Source organism: Gopherus flavomarginatus, chromosome 5, assembly GCF_025201925.1.
Source record: "Gopherus flavomarginatus isolate rGopFla2 chromosome 5, rGopFla2.mat.asm, whole genome shotgun sequence".
NCBI lineage: Eukaryota > Metazoa > Chordata > Testudines > Testudinidae > Gopherus > Gopherus flavomarginatus.
Window position 1 is genome coordinate 39737941 of NC_066621.1, and position 24388 is coordinate 39762328.

General features: G+C 45.3%; 1 pseudogene; it reads right to left on the reverse strand.

Moving 5' to 3' along the window:
* Positions 1–4515: 4515 nt before the first annotated feature.
* Positions 4516–18947, reverse strand: LOC127052359 (acyl-CoA (8-3)-desaturase-like; annotated as a pseudogene).
* Between the last annotated feature and the right edge of the window lie 5441 nt (positions 18948–24388).

Consider the following 24388-nt stretch of genomic DNA (forward strand, 5'->3'; position numbering starts at 1 on the left):
AAATGTTGTATGTACCTTTAAGCAGAAATAAGAAATGTTGAAATACAGGTGCCAGAAAAAGAAACATTAGGCATAAACAAGGGTGCTAATGGCGAAACATTAACAGAGGATCGGTAATAGTTAGTAAGGAAATAAGATATGCATGCCTAGCCCAAGTAAACTTATCAGATTCTGCTTCCTTTGTTATCTTGTTAAGTGCTCGCCCTTCTATCTGTATAAATAAGATAGTTTGTGCCTTGCATGGTGCTCACATTATCTGGGTGTTATTAGCAGAGCGCTGTGCTAATAAAACAGAGTGGTCTGACAAACTGTGAGTCCTGAGTCTAACTCTGACAGGCGAGAATGAAGATTACCCATAGACTTGTGCTTTGGTGTATCAGAGGATGGAGATAGCTATGAAACTCATCAGCAATATGTATCCCGACTAAGAGAAAAGTTGTGGGATGCTTATCACTTAGCTACATCTGCGCATCGGAAGAATGCAGACCACAACAAACATCAATATGATGCTAGGGTACATCTGCAAGAGCTCCAGCCGGGGGACAGAGTCCTGCTGCGAAATTTGGGTATTGCTGGCAAACATAAGATAGCTGACAGATGGAAGGCAATACCTTACTTGGTGATGGAAAACATGGGAGACCTGACGGTCCAGAAGATCAAACCTGAAGAGAGTCCAGAGCAGACAAAGACAGTGCATAGAAACCTTTTGCTCTCTGTGGGGGAATTGGTAGGCGCCTCTTATGAGATGGGCCACAACAGGGCAACCAGGCAGAACGAAGGTGCTGGACCAAAGCCGCCCTCCAACACGGACAACGAACCCCCTGCAGCTAACCTACCCCTATGCAGCACATTCGAGAGTGAGTCTGAGGAGGAAGACACAATCATGGGGTATCCTGAGATGGAGACAAGATTTCAGTCTCGATCAGCTGTATCGAAAGAGAGGTCCTCCTCTTCCACCCTAAACTCCATGGCAGAAGAATTTAGGCCCATTTCTGACACCCCTGAGCCACTGGTGGGACCCCTGTGTGATGACACACACAGGTTATTGGACAGTGGAGACATGCAGGTGGACGATGTCCTAGGCACATTTGACCCTTCACTGTTAGAACTAGAAATGCAGGGGCCTATGCCAATAGCCGAGAGGACCTCAAAGGAAACCTCTCCATCCATTGCTCAAGGGGATGTCCCCCCTACCATGGCAACAGAGATTCTCAATAGGTGAGGCAGGGTAATAAGACCAGTAAAACGGTTAACTTATGATGCACCTGGGGTGACTAGTGAGGAGCCAATACATTTAGCACACAGGCTTGTGAAAGCTAAAATGGGCTATCTGAGGCCCTTTGGAGGGGACTAGTGCATTGGTATAGTGGGGAGTGTGATTTGTTGGGACGACAAATTCTCGGCTGGGAGGAGGATGTAAGCAGAGTCAGGATGAGCTCTACCCTGACATCTGGGGGTGAATTATGGTGAGTGTGGAAAAGAACTTAAGGGGCTGATCTTGTTTGCATAGGCACACCCACTCTGCCTAGCATGAGCCCACGGCAGCCCAAAATGGTCATTTTGACAGCTATGGGATCCCCAATTTCTCAGTTATTGGGGTAGGAGGAATAAAGTGTTACCCTGATTGTGTGAATGAAGGACTATGAGATTGTTTTATGACAGAGGGTATCACCATCAACTAAGTAGCACTTGCTAGACAAGGGACCTGGGTTCCAAAAGCCAGTGAATGGAGAGAGTTGGAGGCAGGTATGAGTACCTGATGGTATGGGCTCCCTTTTGAGGGATTGGCACACCGATTACACCTTCTTTTCTCTCTCCACTGTTGAATAGCAGAGTTAATTTTGATTCCATTAGGAGTCTAGCTAGAGATTGCTGAGCTGAATTCATTTTAGGACAACGGTACGCTGGCATTGGGGCTCCCTTGCTACAAGCTGAAATTACTGAGTGCTGTGTTAACTAGTGGGGGAGCCTGAAGATATATGGCTAAGTGGCTGGCAGAGCACAGCAGTTTGTGGGACAGTTAGAGCAGCAAGCAGAGTGGAGCGCACAGGAGTGGAGCTGAGCAGTTTGCGGGGACAGCTGGAGTGGTTCATGGGACGGCTGGGGGAGTGGAGCAGCTGGCGGAGCGGAGCAGCTTGTGAGACGGTTGGAGCAGCCCACTGAACAGCGAGTGGAGCTGTCATAACCTTAGTCCCAGATTTGGACCTTAGCGTCCAAAATATGGGGGTTAGCATGAAAACCTCCAAGCTTAGTTACCAGCTTGGACCTGGTACTTGCTGCCACCACCCAAAAAATTAGAGTGTTTTGGGCCACTCTGGTCCCCCTGAAAAACCTTCCCTGGGGACCCCAAGACCCAAATCCCTTGAGTCTCAAAACAGAGGGAAATAATCCTTTTTCCCTTCCCCCCTCCAGGTGCTCCTGGAGAGATACACAGACACAAGCTCTGTGAAACTACACAGAGTGACTCCCCCTCTCTGTTTCCAGTCCTGGAAACAAAAAGTACTTTCCTATTCCCCCAGAGGGAATGCAAAATCAGGCTAGCAAATCCAACACACAGATCTCCCCGATTTCTTCCTCCCACCAATTCCCTGGTGAGTACAGACTCAATTTCCCTGAAGTAAAGAAAAACTCCAACAGGTCTTAAAAGAAAGCTTTATATAAAAAGAAAGAAAAATACATACAAATGTTCTCTCTGTATTAAGATGATACAATACAGGGTCAATTGCTTAAAAGAATATTGAATAAACAGCCTTATTCAAAAAGAATACAAATCAAAGCACTCCAGCACTTATATTTATGCAAATACCAAAGAAAAGAAACCATATAACTTACTATCTGATCTCTTTGTCCTTACACTTAGAAACAGAAGACTAGAAAGTAGAAACTGCTTCTCCAAAGCTCAGAGAAAGCAGGCAGACAGACAAAAGACTCAGACACTAAATTCCCTCCACCCAAAGTTGAAAAAATCCGGTTTCCTGATTGGTCCTCTGGTCAGGTGCTTCAGGTGAAAGAGACATTAACCCTTAGCTATCTGTTTATGACAGGAGCAGAGCGGAGTAGTTTGCAGGGATGGCTGGAGGAGTGGCGTGGCTGGTGGAGCAGAGCTGTTCGTGGTGAAGGCTGCAACAGAACTCCATGGAGAGGCGGGGCAGTTGGCCTTGGCCCATGTAAGGTGCCCCCTAACACCCTCTGTGCCCCACCCCCCAATTCCACCCAGGCTGGGGGGGGTAAAACTCTGCAGATAAACTTTTGAACTCTGAGGCGGCACTGACCAGGGACAGAGCCTTTTGGGTTGTTGGACTTTGGGGTGATTTGGACTTAAGACCCTGAGGGGAAAGGGACATTGCCAAACTTACTTGAAGGTGGGTCTTTTGCTCATGGTTTGTGTTATGAATCCTGTTTGTGGTGTTGTCCCAACATAATGCCGCATTGTTTCCCTTCTTTATTAAAAGGATTTTCCTACACTCAGACTCCATGCTTGCGAGAGGGGAAATATTGCCTCCTAGAGGCACCCAGGGCGTGGTATGTAAGTGTCCCAGGGTGGGGGCTCGAGCCGGTTTTGCATTGTGTTATTCAAATGGAACCCCTGGATACTGAACCCAGCCCTTGTTGCTGCCAACTCAGAGGGGCAGAAGGGTTACACTCTGAATAACCATGAATCACGATAGGAGAGAGGGAGGTGGGTACGGGGGCGAGAAGAGGAAGAAGAAGAGGAGGAGGAGAAAGTAAAGCCCTTTAAAAGCAGGCTTGTCTCTGAGACTTTTTATCCAGAAACTGAGGGAAACTGTATGTGAAACACTGGATCCCCCAGTGACACAGAATGAGCTGGGGAACTGTTCAGAAGCAAAATATAACTTTGTAGACAAATTCCCTTTTCCAATATATCAAAGTGTGAACCCTGAGTTGTCATATTTGCTCTCTGTGTAACTTGTTTGCTTTTCCTTACTATTTCATCTTGGAATTTGTGATTTTTTTTCTATTTTTTTCCCTTTGTTGTTACCCCAAGCAGGCACTGATTGTGCAAACTGTGTGTGCCAAAGAGAACTAATAACTGGGGGCTGTGTTGATACCTTTGGGAGTGAGAAACGAGAGGGGAAAAGTCTGAGTGTCTGGTAGTTAAGAACTCAGGGTAAGGTGGGGTGGGTTTGGGGAGACTTGGGACCAGAAGGGCTTTTGGGGTCACCCTGAAAGGAGTAATGAGGCTGCTGGAAGCTAGGGTGAGACCCTTCTGCTTGTGGGCTGGCCACTGGTGCAGGGATTCTGGGCCATAGCTGCCTAGCATTAAGGCATCCAAAGTTACAGGTGGTAACAAAGTTACAAAGGGCTCAGAGAAGCCCTAACTGGTTTGGGTGATGATCAAAAGTCACATCTTCCTCCTTTATCTCCAAGCCATTTTACATTCCTCCCTGCCGCAGCCATGAGTTTCTTGCTGGACCCCTGTGAGGGAGCAGAGAAACTGCTGCCTGGCACAGCAGATGTTAAAGAAAACCTTTGGGTTCAGCTATCCCTGCCCCACTATACCTGCAGCCAATGCCAGGCCTGGAGGGGGAGAAAAGAAGGGACCTTGGCCCACAGTTGGGGTTGGTCTGGAGAGAAGTCAGGAGCTCTCTGTTTGCCTGCTGGAAGGGACAGATCAGCAACCTGCCAACCAATGCAGTCCCTGGAGCCAAGTAAGTCTTCCCCTGCCAACAGGAGCCTGCAGTTAAGCCCCAATGGCAGGGCCACTGAACTAGCAGGGCCATGCCCCAAACTAGAGAGACTTTAGTAGGAATTCAGGAGAGAGCCCCATCTCCCCTCTTTAGGACTTGAACTACACAGGGTCTTGGGCTGGGACCTGGGGGGAAGGGAAATCCTGGGTATCCCTACTACTCTATCTGATTAATGATCTAGCCACTTGGCTGCCCAGCCACAGAAGGCCCTATCACACCACCAGCCCCTAGACATCCCAAATGCTCCCTGTGCCTGTGTACTCTTGGACTGTAATTCATACCATAGGGGCACAGAGTGTGAGAGGAGAAGAATTGTACCTGGGTAGAGAACCAGACCAGGTTCTTATCCAGATCAATGTTCATTGGGACATGGCTCATTTGAGTCACCCAGACAAGCCGGATACTCTCCAGAACCCTGTGGAGACAAACACACACAAGGCAGTCACTGATTCTCTCTTGCCCAATCCACTAATACACATATAGATCTACCTGAACACTACAGTACAGACAAGTGACAATCCTATGGACCCAAGCCAGCAACTGTTGAGTTAAATGTCTGCCCAAACAGTCAGACTCCAGAAAAACATTTGCATACTCCAGCCAGCCAATGGTAAAAGGGATGGCACAAAGGGAGACCATGCATTTTTTGAGTCAGGGTCAGGGCCCATTGTACTAAGTTCTGTGCAAACACAGGAGTTACAATCCTACCCTGAAGAGTGTACAGTCTAATTGAGGACAAAACACAAGATGATGCATCAAACAAGCAGGGAGGATGAGGATAGGAGGAGACACAGAATAGGCATGTGCCCAATTTGCATAATGAAGGTTGTTTTGAAAAACCAATAGTTTGTCCTGCTGGTCCCCTGCCTTGCTATTGGGAGCTGGTGATTTACTAACATAATCCAAACAGATTTAGGGCCTGTAGAGGACCTTAAAACCAAGCTATTTTTGTCATGAACAGAGCATATTTTATCAAAGAATTGGATGTAGAAACTCTGCATCCAGGCCAGGTCCTGCCAGAGAGGAGATGAAGAAGAATAACAAATCCATGCCCCTCCCCTGTCTCCACATAGGTTCTAGAAACTGCTGGATTCTGTTGAACCCTGAAGAGTATATTGTTTAGGGTTGAGAAACACTGGACTGCAGTTTTGCAGCCCGCGCCCCCCAACAGCATCCTATAGCAGCAGGCACCCTGCTTTGCTCCTCCCTATCTGCACATCCACTATATAGCTGATTTATTTACTAACATTTGTGCCTATCACCATGATCAAAGGGCACATCCGGATAACTAAAAGAGAGCAAACTGGTGCTGGTGAGTGATTCAGATCAAACAAGTGGCCCTGAAATGAGAGATTTCCAGAGCCAGAATTATCCGCTATTAGAAATACCCTGCCACCCACATCTCACTCTAGAGATCTCCTCCCTCGGTACTGAGGGAAGGAGCTTTCCATCAGAGTGAAGATGCCATGGCCACAGCATAGCAGGTGAGAGGCAGACTCAGGGACACTCAGCTCCCACTTAGTCAGAGCTTTTATAGAGGATAATGAATAGGGAGCAGGTGCAGAGTTACTAGAGCGCAGTGCGCTGAACATCCTACACGCAGGAGAAATTTGGTGGAGGGGCTGTGAAAACTTTCTTTAATTTGAAAGCTAATCACAACATTCACTGTGGAGAGAGAATTTAGTAATATCCATCTTCACACCGCTACACAGAGAGTAAATACTCTATATGAAACCGTTACAGTTGCTACACACTCAATATACCTGACACAAAAGCAAGGAAATAAAAAGCTAAGCCATCTGCCAGTTTATCATTGTTTATGGGCACACGCCTGGCCTCTACCACAACTCCTGTACCCCAAAGCAAGGTTCATTGTGCCCCCTCTAGGGATGCCAGGCTTCCAGCACCCTCTTCACCAAACTTCCCTCACCAAACACACTACACTATACCAGAGCCGCTCTTCTGCTATCCTCCCCCGCAACACTGCTCACTGTGCATGTTTAGTGTCATAGTCTGGGTGTTTGGAGGAAATAGCTTGATAAGAGAGGTCCGGGATGGTTGGCATCATTAGGGGATCAGAATGAAGGTTACGGTTTGTGTGGTCTGGGAGGATGGAGACCAGAAAACAGGGGACAATTACATTATTGTCATGGAGGCAGTGAAACCTGGATTTCCACAAGAATCATTGTATACCCTGAATTAGTGATGTCACCCGAGTCAGAACAATAAATCTTAGAAACTCCAGGCCCAGTCCCAACAATAGCTTAGGCAGTAGAGTACTTAGGATTGTACCAGTATTCGTACAGACTTTTACCTCAAAGTCATAAAACAGATGTCACTGTGAATCGAATGTTCTAAGGGTGCAACACCTCATGAGCTCCTGTGTCCTTCAAAGTTCTTTGTACATCCACAGTTGTGACTAGGCAGCACTTACCACCCAGTCTTTTCTCTGGATTGTCTTGGGGAATGCAAAGTACTGGAAGTAGACAGGAAACAGGAATGGGGGCAGTTCTGGAAAAGGGTATGAGGAGAACATAGAGACATTATTAATCCCATCAGCTAATCATTGACACCAGCAACAAAGGAGGGGTCAGCTGCTGTTTACCATCCTCCCTATTTACTGTTGCAATATAATATGGTTTATTATCACAGTAAGATGTGAATACATCATCTTGCTTCTTTCCAAATCCAGACTGGAAATACACTTTGGCCTTTCCTCATCATTATTGACAATTTTACCATCCCTGTCTGGTAATACAGCTCTACTCTTGCTAAGATTTCTCTTGTTCCTGATATATTTCAATAATTCCTTCTCATTGTCCTTAATCTGACTGGCGGTATATTTTTGTTCATTGATATCTTTAGCTTTCCTAATCAATTGTCATTTCACAACTGCTAATTTCAATTTATTATATATTGTTCTTATTTTTTATTTCTTCATTCACTTTCTTTCTTAACCAGGATGATTTTTTTTAATCTTAAGAAACTTTCTTTCATGAATGTGAAATTGTGGGGGTTTTGTGCATAGAATAATATTTTCTAACTCAACTTCCAGTTATTATTCACATTATTTTGTTTAATTTTCCTCCCAGTAAATTTTGTTTTCTACTTCATAAAATTGTCCAAGTCCTTCTATTACTGGGACTATAATCAGTTTGTACAAAATGAATATAATGAGGTCATGCTCATGTGCACTGAGGCAACTACTGATTCTTCTTTAAATATGTGTAAACATGGATCCCACTGTAGGTGCACATGTGCCTTGTGTTTATGAACTTTGAATTTGTTCTGAAGTAGTCGTGTCTGTTGTGGTCACACATGCTTCCTTGTGTTACCATGTGACAGCATAAAGGCCAGAGATATTGGGACCATTCCCTCAGTTCCTTCTTACTGTCCATGGCAGCGAGACAGAACTTGGACAGTGCCTGACCTGCTGTTAATTATTAGACTCACATTTCAGTGCTTACTGAATTCTGTGAAATTCTATCTTCCTTTATCTCTTTTTGTTTTCTAATTGGATTTAAAAACAAAACAAAATACGCAAATCATCAGACCCCTGTACACCTTCCTGTATGGCAGGGTGAAGTTTCATCCCTGTTGATTGTACAATATTTTAATGTCCTTGATTGATAGGCTTGGCAGATCTCTGTTCTGTGTCACTGAAGGACATAGCCCAACAAATGCTCAATCTGCCTCTCCTTATCCTACACCCAGAAATCCAGGGATGTGAGGCTCAAATTACATTTCCTTGGGCAATCTATGAAAGTCACATCTGATCCTGAAGAGGTAGGAACCACTAAGATGAAGTTGAGATGACTAATTCACGGCAAGTGTCCCCACAGGCAGGCATTATACTTTGAGTTTGAGCAAGGAGAAGAGGACGTACATAATGCATAAAAATCCACAACACTGGCCCTGGAATCCTCGATACCAACTTCATTAGTACCAGCACCCTCAACATGAGCAGGGGCTGACATCAGGGCAGGCAGGTCTGATGCTGTGCCTTCTGCTTTGAAAGGTGCCAAGGGGCAGACCCGCATCAATCATATGCACAGCTCTGGGTGTTCCATGGGGCCATATTGCAGGCAGGACTCAAAGTGCAGCTCCAGAGACAAACCATCCAAAAGCACATTGACATCAAGTGCTGCGATGAAGTGCTGATTGTGATGAAGGCCCAGAAGACACATCTGGTACCAACTCCATTGCTGAGACTCAGACTGATACTGACTCCAGCACTCATAAGCAAGCCCATCTTGTTACTGAGATACATATTGCCAGAAAAACAGCCAACTCCTCTTCAGCATCAAGACTGGGACCACCTGGTACCAGGACAACATCCAATGGCACCTCTGTTCTAGATGCACTTTTTATCACCATCTCCGAGCTGCTCCTTCTGTCCTATACTGAGTGGAGAGCTTTGTCCCCTCAGGCTAGCAAGGCATGATACAGGGAGTTCCAGAGATGCCCTGTACAGTGTACTGCTACACAAATAGCAATGGGCTAGGCCAGCCCAGCCTGGCCAGCATCCCTACAACTCACCTCCTTGGCCTCCTGGGCTTTACTGGGGTTCACCCTCCCATACATCTAGGAGCAGATCTCCACCACATGCCTTAAGGAAGATGAGGAGGTCTCAGTCACTGGTAGCTTCTGTGGTTAGGGCCTCTATGCCCAAAACTGAGGGGAACCCCATAACCAGGCAGAGAAGATTCTGGAGAAACAAAAAGAATCTTCATCTTCACCTGACAAGACATTCACATCAGCCCCAACATCTGCTGTCAAGGACTTCCAGGACTTGGTTACAAGAATAGCCTAAACTTTAAACACCAAGGCTTTGGGGATCCAAGAAAACACACAAACTGTTTGACATCCTTGGCTCCTTGGCCATAATGAATTGCTCTCCTGATGAACTAGGGTTACTGGAATCAGCAAAAGCATTTGGGGGCACTCCAGCCTTACTTCCCCCAACACTGAAGCAAGAAGAAAAATACTGATCAGATGGTGACCGAAGGATTCAAATGCTTTTACACTCATCCAGTCGCAGGGTTTCTGGTTGTGTCTGTGGTGCAAGAAAAGACCAGGTCCATCAAGGGGTGCTAAAGTATGAGGACCCCAAGAAACTGGACCTTTTCATCTTCCTTCTGCCAACTTTGGATCACAAACTACAAGGTCTTTTTAATTATTGTAGTTTTTTGATGTAAAAGGGCATTATAGTTCCCATCCAAACTCCCACAGGAATGTAGAGAAGAGCTGAGGAACGTATCAGACAAGGCCAGATGGTTGCAGAGACAGTACTGCAGGTATTGGATGCAGCCAGCAGGTCCATGGCCCTTGGTGTTACAGTACCGTGCCTCTTGGTTGCTGGAATCCAGTGTTCTATAGAAGGAGCAGATAACTAGAGAATTTGCCCTTTGAGGAGATGTGGCTCTTCAGCAACAAGATGAGTGAAGTACTCCAGTCCCTCAAGGATTCAAGGGTGATGCTGAGTTCACCAGAGATCTATGTTGCAGCACTGTATTGTGTTTAGCCTAGAGAATAAGGCTGATTGGGGATGGGGGGGGTGACATACCAGGGTACAATCCAGACTGAGTAGCTGTGTCACCTCTGTCCTCTATCTTCAGCCCTGTGTGAGATGGATGACACCAGACAGGATCAAAGTACTCTGCTATTGAATAGCAGAGTGCAAGTGCTGATGTTATAAGCATCTGGTCACTTGCACGCCAGGTTCAGCTGATCAGTTTTCTGAGCACGTTGTTCCGAGTGTTTACTTTGGCTGTTGTCTTCTCCAAGTGGTTGAGGTACGGCAATGACCTATACAAGGTCATGCTGAGGTAAACTGAGTTTGAGTTGTCGGAGAAAAACTCAGTTCTCGCTTTTTGTTTGGGTGCAGCAGAGTCAGATACTTTATTCTGTTTAGCAGCTACAACAGGGAGAGAGTGCACTAGGACATAGGGTCTCCCCTTCCTAGACAGATCTCTCAACAGGTAAACAATTACAGCAGCATTTATACTTTTGTTATAGACAATAATAAGCAACAGCTGCATTTTGTTTATACATAGGTCATCTTGATTTCTTGTTTTTCTCACTTAAGAGACGCCAGTTTACATATTGTATTATCTACACACGGTCGAAAAACAACTTCTCACACAGTTCTTTTCCACTTGCCTCACACAATCCTTGCTTTTACAAATCTCGCGTTATTAGGGTTACAGCTAGCCTAACTCTGGCTAACAGAGACTGTCATGCATTAAGATGCCCTACAAATCCATGTCAGTTCTTTCTGTACTTCCACAGGGTCATGCTGCAGGCATTGGCCATTTAAGAAAATATTTAATTTGTGGCTTGAGCTTGCATTATGCAGATGGAATTCTCTAGAAACCATCTTGGAAAAGCCCAGCTGCTGGTGCCATCAACTACAATCATCTGCCATGAGCTTCATATCATCATTCAGGTCCATGTCAATTACAAAGAAGGATTGAGACTGATAGCTGTAGCAGACATAGGCATAGATAAACGTGCATGAGAGTGTTGCTGGTAAGTCACTATGTGCACATTGAACAGTATTGGTGAAAGAACCTTGAGGAAGACTGTTAATCTGACACGTCCAGGAACTGCAACAGTTGCCCATGTATACTCTGAACCACCTATTTTGGAGGAAGAGCTCTACTACTTCGATCATCCAATGCAGAGCAACTTAAGAGAGTTTACACAGAAGGCCTCTGGGCCAAACCGTGTCATAAGTGACTGTCAAATCCAGAAAGACGGCTCCTGTCTTTAGATCTTGTTGAAAACTGTTTTTGATAAACGTGGTCAAGGCCAAGACTAGGTCACAGCTGCTACATCCTTTCTTGAACCCAGCCTGCTCAACCTGAAAGACATCATCCAGTTTGGGAGTGATTTGTTGTATGATCAAATGCTCAAATACCTTGAAAAACACTGACAGTAAGGATATTGGGCAGTAATTTGCCATGTTGTTTGTGCCCTTACCTGGCTTAAGCATGGCAATAATCTTTGCTTGACGCCAAGTGTGTGGTAGCTTCTTCTCATTAATGACCCATATATAGAAATTAGTGAGCCACTGTGATGCCTTTTGACCAAGGTGGCTCCTTGGAATTGGTGGTAGGTTTCATCATCTGGCATACAATGTGATGGAATGGTAACCACACTACATTCCAGTGCATTGTAGAACTTTTCCCAATTTGTCTTACGAAAATTCCATCGATGCTTGATTGAACTTCAAATGATGGATAGCTGGAGCCTGACGAGGATGAGTGATGGTGGATGTTGGCTGGGAGGGAAGTTAGGAAGTACAATACAACGCACTGATTGTGGATGGCAGTCTAGAGAACTGACACAACAAAGATCCAAGTCGACTACTCTTTAGATCATCTGATTGACCACTCTTCCAAATGAAAAAAATTCTTCACATGTGCTACCGAACATGGCCTAGACCCAGTGCAGGCCCTGGCAAGAAAGATTCTCAACTATTTGCTGCAGTTAAAATGCTGTGGACTTTCCTTTAGCTCAATCAAGATCCACATAGCTGTAATATCAGTGTGTTTTCCACTATTACAGCTGCTCTTTCTTCTCTCATTTGATGGTGTTGAAACTTCTCAAGGGCCTAATGTATACTTACACAGAGGAAGAGATTCCATGCCAGCATGCGACATCAACATCATCCTTCTGAAGCCCCATCATATGGAGCCCTACTATGATACCCCCTCAGAGTGATCCATCTACCATCTCACCCTAAAAAACAGTCTTTTTGGTGGCCATCACTGTGGCTAGGAAAGTGAGTGAGTGGGATCTGCACAGACTACCACATCTTGAAGAACCAGTTACTGGAGGTTAAGGAACCATTCTCTTTTGCTAGTTTAGTAATCAATTTATCTTGTTCTGTTCAAATGAGGTTTAATAAAAATTACCCCAACTCTGGTGTTAGAAAATTATCATCTACAATTTTTAGAAACTCCAAGTAAGTTTTACTAGTGGCAGCATCTGTCACCCCAAATTGAAATCCCCCATGGTGAAACTGTTTTGCTTTCTATACATTACAGATAGGGGTTTGAGCTGTTCATCCTGTTCTCTACTCTGACTGGGTGCACTTAAATAGACTCTCACCTATGTCCTGTATTGTGATTTGTCACTTTGAACATTGATCCATGAGTATTCCAGCTTCTGTGCTTCTGAACTGTCAATTAGTCTAAAGCAGGTCATGATATCTCCAATATAGAGTGCCACCTCCACTTCCCTTTCACCCTCTCTGTGTTTAGAAATTGTGCGCATCCAGCGGTTACAACATTACAATATTATGAATCCTTCCACATGTTTCAGTATAACTTATGTCAAATATATTTTTATAAATTAGCATTGCTAATTCCTCCTGTTTATTTTCCAGACTTCTAACATTGCTGATGGGTAATTAAAGAATAATTTACATATTGCATATCGTGACACATTGATCCTTTATGTTCATGATACCTTGAACCTGAGATCTTTGTGTAAATTTTCTATGTTTACCCGTAGCACTCTCCCCTTCTATTACTAGTTGAAGACTGACAAGGGAGTCTGAATTATAGAACAATGAAGTAGGGGAGGAGAGAAATAGGGCTGCTTGTCAGGACCAGAAGAGATCATATACCAGAGAGGTGACAACAAAGGAGGACAAGAGGGATGAGAGAGGAGGATCCTGTGCCCCACGCTCTGTAGCTCACACATTGTAACCCGTCAGACTGAACAGGGGAAGAGGAGTCCTGTCTTTGCCCCTTTCCCACTGGGAAGAATAATTCAGGCGTCTGTGGCAATTGCTGTGTGAATGCCCTAGGGGAAGTAGTGATACTCACTGACAAAGAAGTACTTGTGCTGGTGGTTGTAAGGCATGAACTTCTTCTTCTTCATCCAAGCTGTGAAGGGAGAGAGGACCATGGCAGGTCAGCAGGGCTCAAGACACCTAGGCACATGCTTTCCAACCCTACCCCACCCTGAGACTTACCCATTGAGCCACTTCCCAAGGTAAATGACCTTACAGATAACGACAAGATGCATAATTGCAACCAAAATACAGTAACCTTAGGTGTTTGTCAGAGGTAAGTAGAAGACAAGATGTACCTGCCTGGGATAGGGTTCCAAAGTGTGTAGGGTTTGTCTCTTGTTCATTCCTCAATATTCTCCTTTCATCCCTTAGCCTCTCTGCCAGAGGCACTAACCCATGCAGAATGGGCAGGCAATGGATTTGTCCAGAACTAATTAAACACAGGAGCAATCTCAGATGGGGAGAAATGGGAGATGGGATAAGTGCATGCCCCTAGCAGGGAGAACCCTCTTGTTGTGGGAGTTTCCATAAAAGAAAGGTCTTTACAGCTGTTCAGATCCCTGCTGTTGGTCCTTATTTGGACATGAAAAGCTGCTGCAGGATATGCCTACTGCAGCCTCCATGTTACACTGTATTTTAAAAAGAATGGCATAGCTGTTTTTGCTCCAACTTTCCCAAAATATTCACCTTTGGGCAGAGACCATCTCTGAATAATACAGTTTGGAAGATGAACTTTTGAGAAACTGTGATAAGCAATTTAAATGGAGTGTTAGAATGGAAACATGAAGGCAACCTAAACTATTTGCATAAATATCGATGTGGAAGTAGAGAAAGAACTGACAGGGATTTGATGGGGATTTCAATGCAAACAGTCCCCTCTGTGAGCAATTGTCAGGCTAAACTGTAACCCTAATAATGTGAGATTTGTAGAAGCGAGAATTGTGTGAGGCAAGTGAGAAAGAATTTCATGAGAAGTTGTTGCAACCTTGAGTCAGATAAGTATGGAATGTAAACTATAGTCTAAATTGGTGAGAAAAATAAGATATCAGGATGACCTATGTATAAACAAAATGTAGCTGTTGCACATTATTGTTTGTAACAAAAGGTATAAATGCTTGCTGTAATTGTTTATCAGGGAGAGATCCGTTTAGCTCTCTCCCTCCACACAGTTGCTAGAGATAATAAAGTATCTGACTTTGCTGCACCCAACCAGAGAATGAGAACTCTGTTTTTCTCTGACATCACTAACTTTCCAGGGGTTTCTCCTTTCCTCTCCTTTCCTCTCTTCTGCCCTCTTTTTCTCTCTGTTTCTGTTCTTTCTTCATGTATATCTGCATGCCCCACAGGAACAAATGAGATTTTAAATCACAAGGCCATGTACCCACCAGCCCTTTCCCAGAATGCCTGAGATGCAGGTAGCACAGCTTCTCTGAAGCCTTACAGAATAGACACTTTGTTTCTATCCATGTACAACATCTCAAATTTGGAATCTTTCTTTAACCCAAACTGTCCTCCATGTTCACCTCCACCAGAAGATACAAAAAAGGAACGATCTCATCCATTATTTCTTCTCCCCTCTTTGAGTTAGACCATGTTCCCCTCCTTGCTGTATATATAGAGCAGACCCTCAGCAAGACTTTTTCTGAAGTCAGGTGGATATTTCGTCTTAATCAGTCCTACTGAAGCTCCAGTTAGCACTCCTAGGATAAGGATCAGGTACTTACCAACAGTTGGCCTGTCACAAACTTTTGAACTACGTGGTTCCATTTGAACTTGCTGAATACCGAGAGGTGTCCAAAATCATGTTGCAGATACCCAGCTTGAGACTCAAGTATCAGAGGGGTAGCCGTGTTAGTCTGGATCTGTAAAAGCAGCAAAGAATCCTGTGGCACCTTATAGACAAACAGACATTTTGGAGCATGAGCTTTCATGGGTGAATACCCACTTCCTCAGATGCATGTGGTGGAAATTTCCAGGGGCAGGTATATATATGCTAGCAAGCAAGCTAGAGATAACGAGGTCAGTTCAATCAGGGAGGATGAGGCCCTGTTCTAGCAGTTGAGGTGTGAAAACCAAGAGAGGAGAAACTGGTTGGCTTGCCAACTACAGAACCAGTTTCTCCTCTCTTGGTTTTCACACCTCAACTGCTAGAACAGGGCCTCATCCTCCCTGATTGAACTGACCTCGTTATCTCTAGCTTGCTTGCTAGTATATATATACCTGCCCCTGGAAATTTCCACTACATGCGTCTGAGGAAGTGGGTATTCACCCACGAAAGCTCATGCTCCAAAACGTCTGTTAGTCTATAAGGTACCACAGGACTCTTTGCAGCTTGAGACTGGAAGGGAAAAGGGATCACTGAGTAAACAAAAGCGAAGGTAGTGAAATGTCCATTTTCTACATGTCCATTCTAGAGACTCCTCTCTCATTGTCTTGTCAGCATTCCCTCACCCCACAGTCCTATCTGGGTGAGATATCTTCCGTCTGCTGATATTAGGGAAATATTTCCAGTTCTTGCACAGTCAGTGCTTGTTAGGTATGTAATTAGGCCAAAGGACACAGGAACTTGTAGACAAACTGACCAGTGGCTGAAGTTAAATTCAATCTGGCCATTGCATTTGCAGAAGTACCGAAAGACTGTCTCTGTTTGATACCAAAAGCCAGACTCTGTTACCTTTCACCTTGTGTAATATTTATACTAGTGCAAAGTGGGTATAAAATATTATCAAATCAAATTTATTCACTCACTCATACCCATAGCAGGACTTACATTCAATGCAAACAGGTGTAAATGACTACGTAGGGCAGAGGAGAATCAGATCCCAAGGTGAGAAGGAGTCTTTCATTATAGAAGAACGTATGGAGCAAAATACATTAGTGATAGCAGGGTGCTTTGTGGCAAAGGCAGAAAATTGAAACATAACAACTTGGAGTACCCCTATTCCACTGCTAGTGAACCCTCCACCTCAAGCTCATAAACTGGCAGAGAACTGTTAGGTTGTTTTCATGAACAGAGGAATGAACAGGTGTCACCACACTAGCTGCTGTTATTTTCAGGTAAATGAGCTAACAGCCTGGGGTGAATGTACCAGGTTTATATACAAAAACCCTAGGAGAGCTACTAGCAGGAGGAGCAGCTGTGGAATAGGAATACATAACCGGTGCTTAGAGTATGGAAGAACTGGCTTGTCCACAGCTATATACTGTAGAGTGGGGACTTTACCAGGCAGGTTGTTGCAGCACCGCAGAGATGAAGAAAGGTAGTAGGGAGGTTCCAAAGTACCAGAATGATCGAGCTGGCAGCCTCTAGCAGCAGAATTTGCAGGAAAATCAGGAAGAAGAGGCCGTTGGGGTTCAGAAGTCCCATCCTCTCGATGGTGGCACGTAGCTCACGGAAATCCTCTACCAGCAGTTTCTGGGGAAGACTCAACATTGCACACTCTGTGCTCTGGATGTGCTGCACAGAAGTCTCAGAGGTGGGGGCGTTTCTCTGCTTACTCTAGAAAAGCCTTTGAACTCTGCTCCCTTGGAGGGTGTGGCTGGACATTGTGAGATAAGATGCACCTGACAAATTGTGCTTCTTCATGGGATCTCTCCAGCTGTGGGAAAAGGTTATGGTTGATGAATGCAGCTCACTCACCAGCCAGAGCAAGGGATGTGTGTGTGTGTCTGGGGTGGGGATGTCCCTGTATCACTGGGATTAGCCTATGACTAATGAGCTGAGTCCCTAACAATCCAGTTTGCTTCAAGGCATACAGAAATCAACAACCAATGGGTCCCTCTCCCCCAGCAGGCTCCATGTGACTCCATGAAGCCATGAGTCCAGTGCTACAGCTGAGGGTCCTGGAAGCCAATAAATAACTAGAAACCCAGATTTGCATTATTTTACCCTGTACCTCCCTATTTGGGATCCCAACCTGCAGCCACCCTCAGGGCACTTACGTTTTTGCTGGGCTCCATACTGATTTGATCTGGTGCTTGCTCCCTGATCAGCAGTGAGCTCGTGTATTTTCTCACCAGTGCCTTGTTGATGTGGAATGTGACAAAGGCCTCCTGTGGATGCCAGAGGAAATAGGGGGAGAAAAGCACACACCTGGGATGAGCACAAGCCAGATACCATGTTAACCCTTTACTGAGGGAGATCACCATGGTTGCTAAGCGGCTCTGACTGGTCCCCTCCTCCTTTCTCTGCCTAAGCTCATGCTGACTATTTTTTTCTTCTTTTCTTTTGGCTTTTGTGGTGAACATTCCAACATGAAGAGTAGAGGGAAAATTCGCTCAGTGAAAGGAAATGCTGGAAAAATACAGAAAACAAACCACTCCTGCACAGTTCTAGTTGAAAGGGGATCATGGACCTGTTCCCTTTAACCTCCTGGAAAGCTGTTTCTTTGACTGGGTTCCCTTTTTATTGGAGACCACTTGTCTTGGTTTCTGCATTGTGAGTGATGGGTTGGTGGAAGGCAGTAGAATATGGGTATTAACATACTGACACAAATGTTGAGAAATTGAGAGTCCATCTAGTTCCCAGTGAATCATTAGACAAACTCCTACCTTTTATACCACCTTTGCATTTCCCTAATCTTGATGCTCTGGGGGCTGGCGTAGCCCATGGCTCAAGTAAGTAGAACAGTGTATGGCTGCAGTCTAGGATAGTATTGTGACCTCTCTCTCATCCACCTCCAGCCACAAGCCTACACTAGGAGTGATAGAGGAGGGCAGTGTAGGGCTTCAGGGCACCTTGGTCAATGATCTTCTCTCAATAAGCAAAGTTCACATGTACATGCTGGTCTTATTAGGACACATGAGCGTGGCCTCTGTAAAGTTGTGACTCTCCGGAAAACTTTCAGCTTCTCAATAAAATAGTGGATAAATGAGCCAGTTTATATATTTGATCTGCATTTTCAAAAAACCTTCGACTAAATCCTGCATGATTGGGCAGTAAGGAAACTAACTTGTTCTGGAGTGAGAGGTAAAGTCTAGTCATGGATTTAGGAACTGGCTAAAAATAACAGAGAACAAAGACTAGGGATAAGGATCCTTTTCAACATGGGACGAGGTTAACAGCAGGGACCCAGGTGCTCTTCCTTCTTCCCTCCACCACCGGTTCTCATTATGGCAGCCTGCCCTGCAGAATGGTTGATAATCTGGGTTCCCCCCACCCCTATATCTCACCAACGCATCCTGTCCTGTGTAGTGACTGATGATCTGGGCACCCCCTGGATGCTGCTGGTAGAACGGGCTGATGTCGTAGACCTTCCTGTCAATCACCAGCAACTGCTTCTGCTGTGGGTGCCCCTGGCCTGTGTGAAGCTCAATCTCCTCCCAGGTGAAGAGCTGCAGGTAGGAGCCCACACCAGATTCTGGGTTCTTTTTAGCCACCTTGCCTTCAGGTTTTGGCTGCAGCGCCATCAGTACACTTCACATTTAGGCCCACTGATCCTCCTCCTGCCTGCCTCATCTGACACTGCGTAGGTTCTGCCTTTTTACACTAGCTGTGTGTGGAGTAATCAGGCAGCCTGCCAAGCACCCTGACCTTCTGATTGCCAAATGGCTACAAGGCTCCATAAATCTTTCTCCCTTTGTTCACCTTCCTCCCACAGAGAGCACATTAACTTCCATAATCCCCCAAGAGCACTATGCTCCAACTGGGATGATACAGATCAAGATTCTAGCTATCAAGCCCTGGGAACAGAATATTGTCCCTATCAGAAAATAATCGGGCTGAACCCAAGCCTTGAAATATTTTGATCACAAACTTAATCATACCTGCTCCCAGCCTGGCTGCTCCTGATTGAAAAAGAACCCTGCCCTTCTTCCCCCATGCCTAAAAAAAAGACCCAGCTAGTGAAGCAGGGGGTGGACATGTCTTTCACCAGAATCTTAGTTGGTTTGGGGGATAGAAAAAGGACCCCTTGCATATTTTCTGAGGGCCTAACTGCCAACATAGGGACTGGATTACTCATGCAGGTAGGTGAACAAGCATGAAGAGGTCATGTCTGCTTGGACAATATACTGAGTGAAGTCAGACTTGGAGACATGCGGAAAGAAGGTTATTGCATGGAGGGACACTGGCGCACAAGTGTCAACTATCCACCAAACCCTAGTGAACCCTAAATTCATCAACCCAGAGGCTCCGGTGACAATTCAACCCTTCATGTCAAACTCTTTAAACTTGCCTACAGCCAAGTTGCCTGTCCAGTACAAGGGCTGGTCAGGAGTGTGGACTTTTGCAGTCTACGACAATTATCACATCCCCATGCTGCTGGGGGAAGATTTGGCCAACCATGTGAAGCTAGCTAAGAGGATGGGAATGGTCACCCGCAGCCAGGCTAAGCAAGCTTTCACACCTATCCCTGTACCTGAGCCTTCCACCAGGGCCCCGTCTGTGTTACCAGAGACCCAGACAGAGGTGGTGGAGCTGGATCTTCTGCCCACGAATGCTACAGCATAGTGGATCCAGTCCCAGAACTGGCGAAGCAACCAGAATCAGAACCATTACCAGCATTGAATACAGTTCTTGCAACCCCGTCGACAACTCCAATACCAGAGGGCACCAGCGAGCCTGAACTGGCAGAAGCCGCAGATAATCCTACCCAAGAGGCTCAGCCAGAGACTGAAATACCACATAGTGCACCAGCGAAGAGCGGTTCACAGTCAGTGGAAACAACCCCATCACCTGCATTGCTTCCAGAGGGACCAAGCCCAAGTCCACAGTCCAAGGAGGAGCTGATTTCTCCAGCATCAAGGGAACAGTTCCAGACTGAGCAGGTAGCAGATGACAGCCTTCAGAAAGCTTGGGTGGCGGCACGGAGCACCACACCACCTCTCAGCTCTTCTAACCGATCCCGGTTTGTTGTAGAACAAGGACTTTTATATAAGGAGATTCTTTCTGGTGTACACCAGGAAGACTGGCATCCTCAAAGACAGTTGGTAGTTCCAACTAAATACAGGGTAAATCTCTTGAGCTTAGCCCATGATCATCCTAGTGATCATTCTGGGGTTAACAGAACCAAAGACCGATTGGGGAAGTCCTTCCACTGGGAGGGAATGGGTAAGGACGTTGCTAATTATGTCCGGTCTTGTGAGGTGTGCCAACGAGTGGGAAAACCCCAAGACCAGGTCAAAGCCCATCTCAGCCACTCCCTATAATTGAGGTACCCTTTCAGTGAGTAGCTGTGGATATTCTGGGTCCTTTTCCAAAAAAGATACCCAGAGGAAAGCAGTACATACTAACTTTCATGGATTTTGCCACCCGATGGCCAGAAGCAGTACCCTTAAGCAACACCAGGGCTAAAAGTGTGTGCCAGGCATTAGCAGACATTTTTGCCAGGGTAGGTTGGCCCTCCAACATCCTTACAGATTCGAGAACTAATTTCCTGGCAGGGACCATGAAAAACCTGTGGGAAACTCATGGAGTGAACCACTTGGTTGCCACCCCTTACCACCATCAAACCAATGGCCTGGTGGAGAGGTTTAATGGAACTTTGGGGGCCATGATATGTAAATTCATAAATGAGCACTCCAATGATTGGGACCTAGTGTTGCAGCAGTTGCTTTTTGCCTACAGGGCTGTACCACATCCCAGTTTGGGGTTTTCACCATTTTAACTTGTGTATAGCTGCAAGGTTAAAGAGCCATTACAGTTGGTGAAGCAGCAATAGGAGGGGTATCATAACCTTAGTCCCAGATTTGGACCTTAGCGTCCAAAATATGGGGGTTAGCATGAAAACCTCCAAGCTTAGTTACCAGCTTGGACCTGGTACTTGCTGCCACCACCCAAAAAATTAGAGTGTTTTGGGGCACTCTGGTCCCTCTGAAAAACCTTCCCTGGGGACCCCAAGACCCAAATCCCTTGAGTCTCACAACAAAGGGAAATAATCCTTTTTCCCTTCCCCCCTCCAGGTGCTCCTGGAGAGATACACAGACACAAGCTCTGTGAAACTACACAGAGTGACTCCCCCTCTCCGTTCCCAATCCTGGAAACCAAAAGCACTTTCCTATTCCCCCAGAGGGAATGCAAAATCAGGCTAGCAAATCCAACACACAGATCTCCCCTGATTTTTTCCTCCCACCAATTCCCTGGTGAGTACAGACTCAATTTCCCTGAAGTAAAGAAAAAACTCCAACAGGTCTTAAAAGAAAGCTTTATATAAAAAGAAAGAAAAATACATACAAATGGTCTCTCTGTATTAAGATGATACAATACAGGGTCAATTGCTTAAAAGAAATATTGAATAAACAGCCTTATTCAAAAAGAATACAAATCAAAGCACTCCAGCACTTATATTCATGCAAATACCAAAGAAAAGAAACCATATAACTTACTATCTGATCTCTTTGTCCTTACACTTAGAAACAGAAGACTAGAAAGTAGAAACTACTTCTCCAAAGCTCAGAGAAAGCAGGCAGACAGACAAAAGACTCAGACACTAAATTCCCTCCACCCAGAGTTGAAAAAATCCGGTTTCCTGATTGGTCCTCTGGTCAGGTGCTTCAGGTGAAAGAGACATTAACCCTTAGCTATCTGTTTATGACAAGGGGTTTACACCTTCTCCAGGAACTAACATTCTAGACTTTGTAAGCAACCTACAAAGCACCCTCCAACACTCTCTAGCCCTTGCTAAAGAAAATCTAAAGGATGCTCAGGAAGAGGAAAAGGCCTGGTATGATAAACATTCCAGAGAACTGTCCTTCAAAGTAGGAGACCAAGTCATGGTATTAAGGCGCTCCAGGCCCATAAAATGGAAGCATTGTGGGAAGGGCCATTCACAGTCCAGGAGCACCTAGGAGCTGTTAACTATCTCATAGCATCCCCCACCTCCAAAATAAAGCCTAAGGTATACCATATTAATTCTCTTAAGCCCTTGTATTCCAGAGAATTAAAGGTTTTCCAGTTTACAGCCCAGGGAACAGATGATGTGGAGTGGCCTGAAGGTGTCTAACATGAAGGAAAAAGTGATGGTGGCGTCAAAGAGGTCAACCTCTCCATGACCCTTGGATGTCTGCAGTGACAGCAGATCAAGGAGCTGTGCACTAGCTTCGCTCCAATGTTCTCAGCCACCCCAACACAGACCGAACAGGCATACCACTCCATTGACGCAGGTAATGCTCATCCAATTAGAACCCCACCCTGCTGGGTGTCTCCTCACGCCAAAACTGCTATAGGACGGGAGATCCAGGATATGCTACAGATGGGTATAATCCAACCCTCTACCAGTGCATGGGCATCTCCAGTAGTTCTAGTTCCCAAACCAGATGTGGAAATATGCTTTTGGGTGGACTACCGTAAGCTAAATGCTGTAACTCATCCCGACAACTATCCAATGCCACGCACAGATGAACTATTGGAGAAGTTGGGACATGCCCAATTCATCTCTACCTTAGACTTAACCCAGGGGTACTGGCAAGTACCACTAGATGAACCTGCCAAGGAAAGGTCAGCCTCTGTCACCCATGCTGGGGTGTATGAATTTAATGTGCTTCCATTTAGGCTGCGAAATGCACCTGCCACCTTCCAAAGACTTGTAGATGGTCTCCTATTGGGACTGGGAGAATCTGCAGTGGCCTACCTCGATGATGTGGCCATTTTTTCTGATTCATGGGTAGAACATTTGGGGCACCTGGAAAAAGTCTTCGAGCGCATCAGGCAGGCAGGATTAAGTGTTGAGGTTAAAAAGTGTCAAATAGGCCTAAACAGAAGGACTTACCTTGGACACCAGGTGGGTCAAGGAACTATAAACCCCCTACAGGCCCAGGTGGATGCTATACAAAAGTTGCCTATCGCAAAATCAAAGAAACAGGTCCAATCCTTCTTAGGCTTGGCCAAATATTATAGGCAATTTGTACCACACTACAGCCAAATCGCTGCCCCACTGACAGACCTCACCAAAAAGACACAGCCGAATGCAGTTCAGTGGACTGATGAGCATCTGAAGGCCTTTAACCAGCTTAAGGTCACACTCATGTCTGACCCTGTGCTAAGGGCCCCAGACTTAGACAAACCATTCTTAGTAACCATAGATGCGTCCAAGAATGGAGTGAGAGCAGTTTTAATGTAGGAAGGACCAGATCAAGAATTCCATCCTGTCGTGTTTCTCAGCAAGAAACTGTCTGAGAGGGAAAGCCAGTGGTCAATCAGCGAAAGAGAATGCTATGCCATTGTGTACGCGCTGGAAAAGCTAAGCCCTTACATTTGGGGAGGGTGTTTCCAGCTACAAATCGACCATACTGAGCTGAAGTGGCTTCATACCACAAGGGAAATAACAAAAAACTTCTTTGGTGCAGTTTAGCTCTCCAAGATTTTGATTCTGAAATATAACACATTTCAGGAGCTTCTAACAAAGTGGCTGATGCACTCTCCCGTGAAAGTCTCCCAGAATGTCCTTGAAATGTGAAAAATCTTGTTAGTTTTTGCATAATCAGTAGTATATGTAAAGGTGCGTGTGTTTATTAATCTGTTTATTCTAAAGTTCTAGGAAGCAAATCACAGCCAGTGTGGTCCAGCACTGTCTATGATTTGGGGGGCGTGTCTTAAACAGACAGTAAAGGGTTAAGAAGTTCACCTAGCCTAGCTTACACCTGATCAGAGGAACCAATGGATGGACAAGATATTTCAAAAGGAAGGAGGGAAGTTTTTCCTTTGTTCTGTTCTTTAAGTTCCGTGCCGGAGTGAAAAGATCAAGGAATCACCCAGGATAGTGAGTATTAGGGTATGTCTACACTACGGGATTATTCCGATTTTACATAAACAGGTTTTGTAAAACAGATTGTATAAAGTCGAGTGCACATGGCCACACTAAGCACATTAATTCAGTGGTGTGCGTCCATGTACCGAGGCTAGTGTCGATTTCTGGAGCGTTGCACTGTGGGT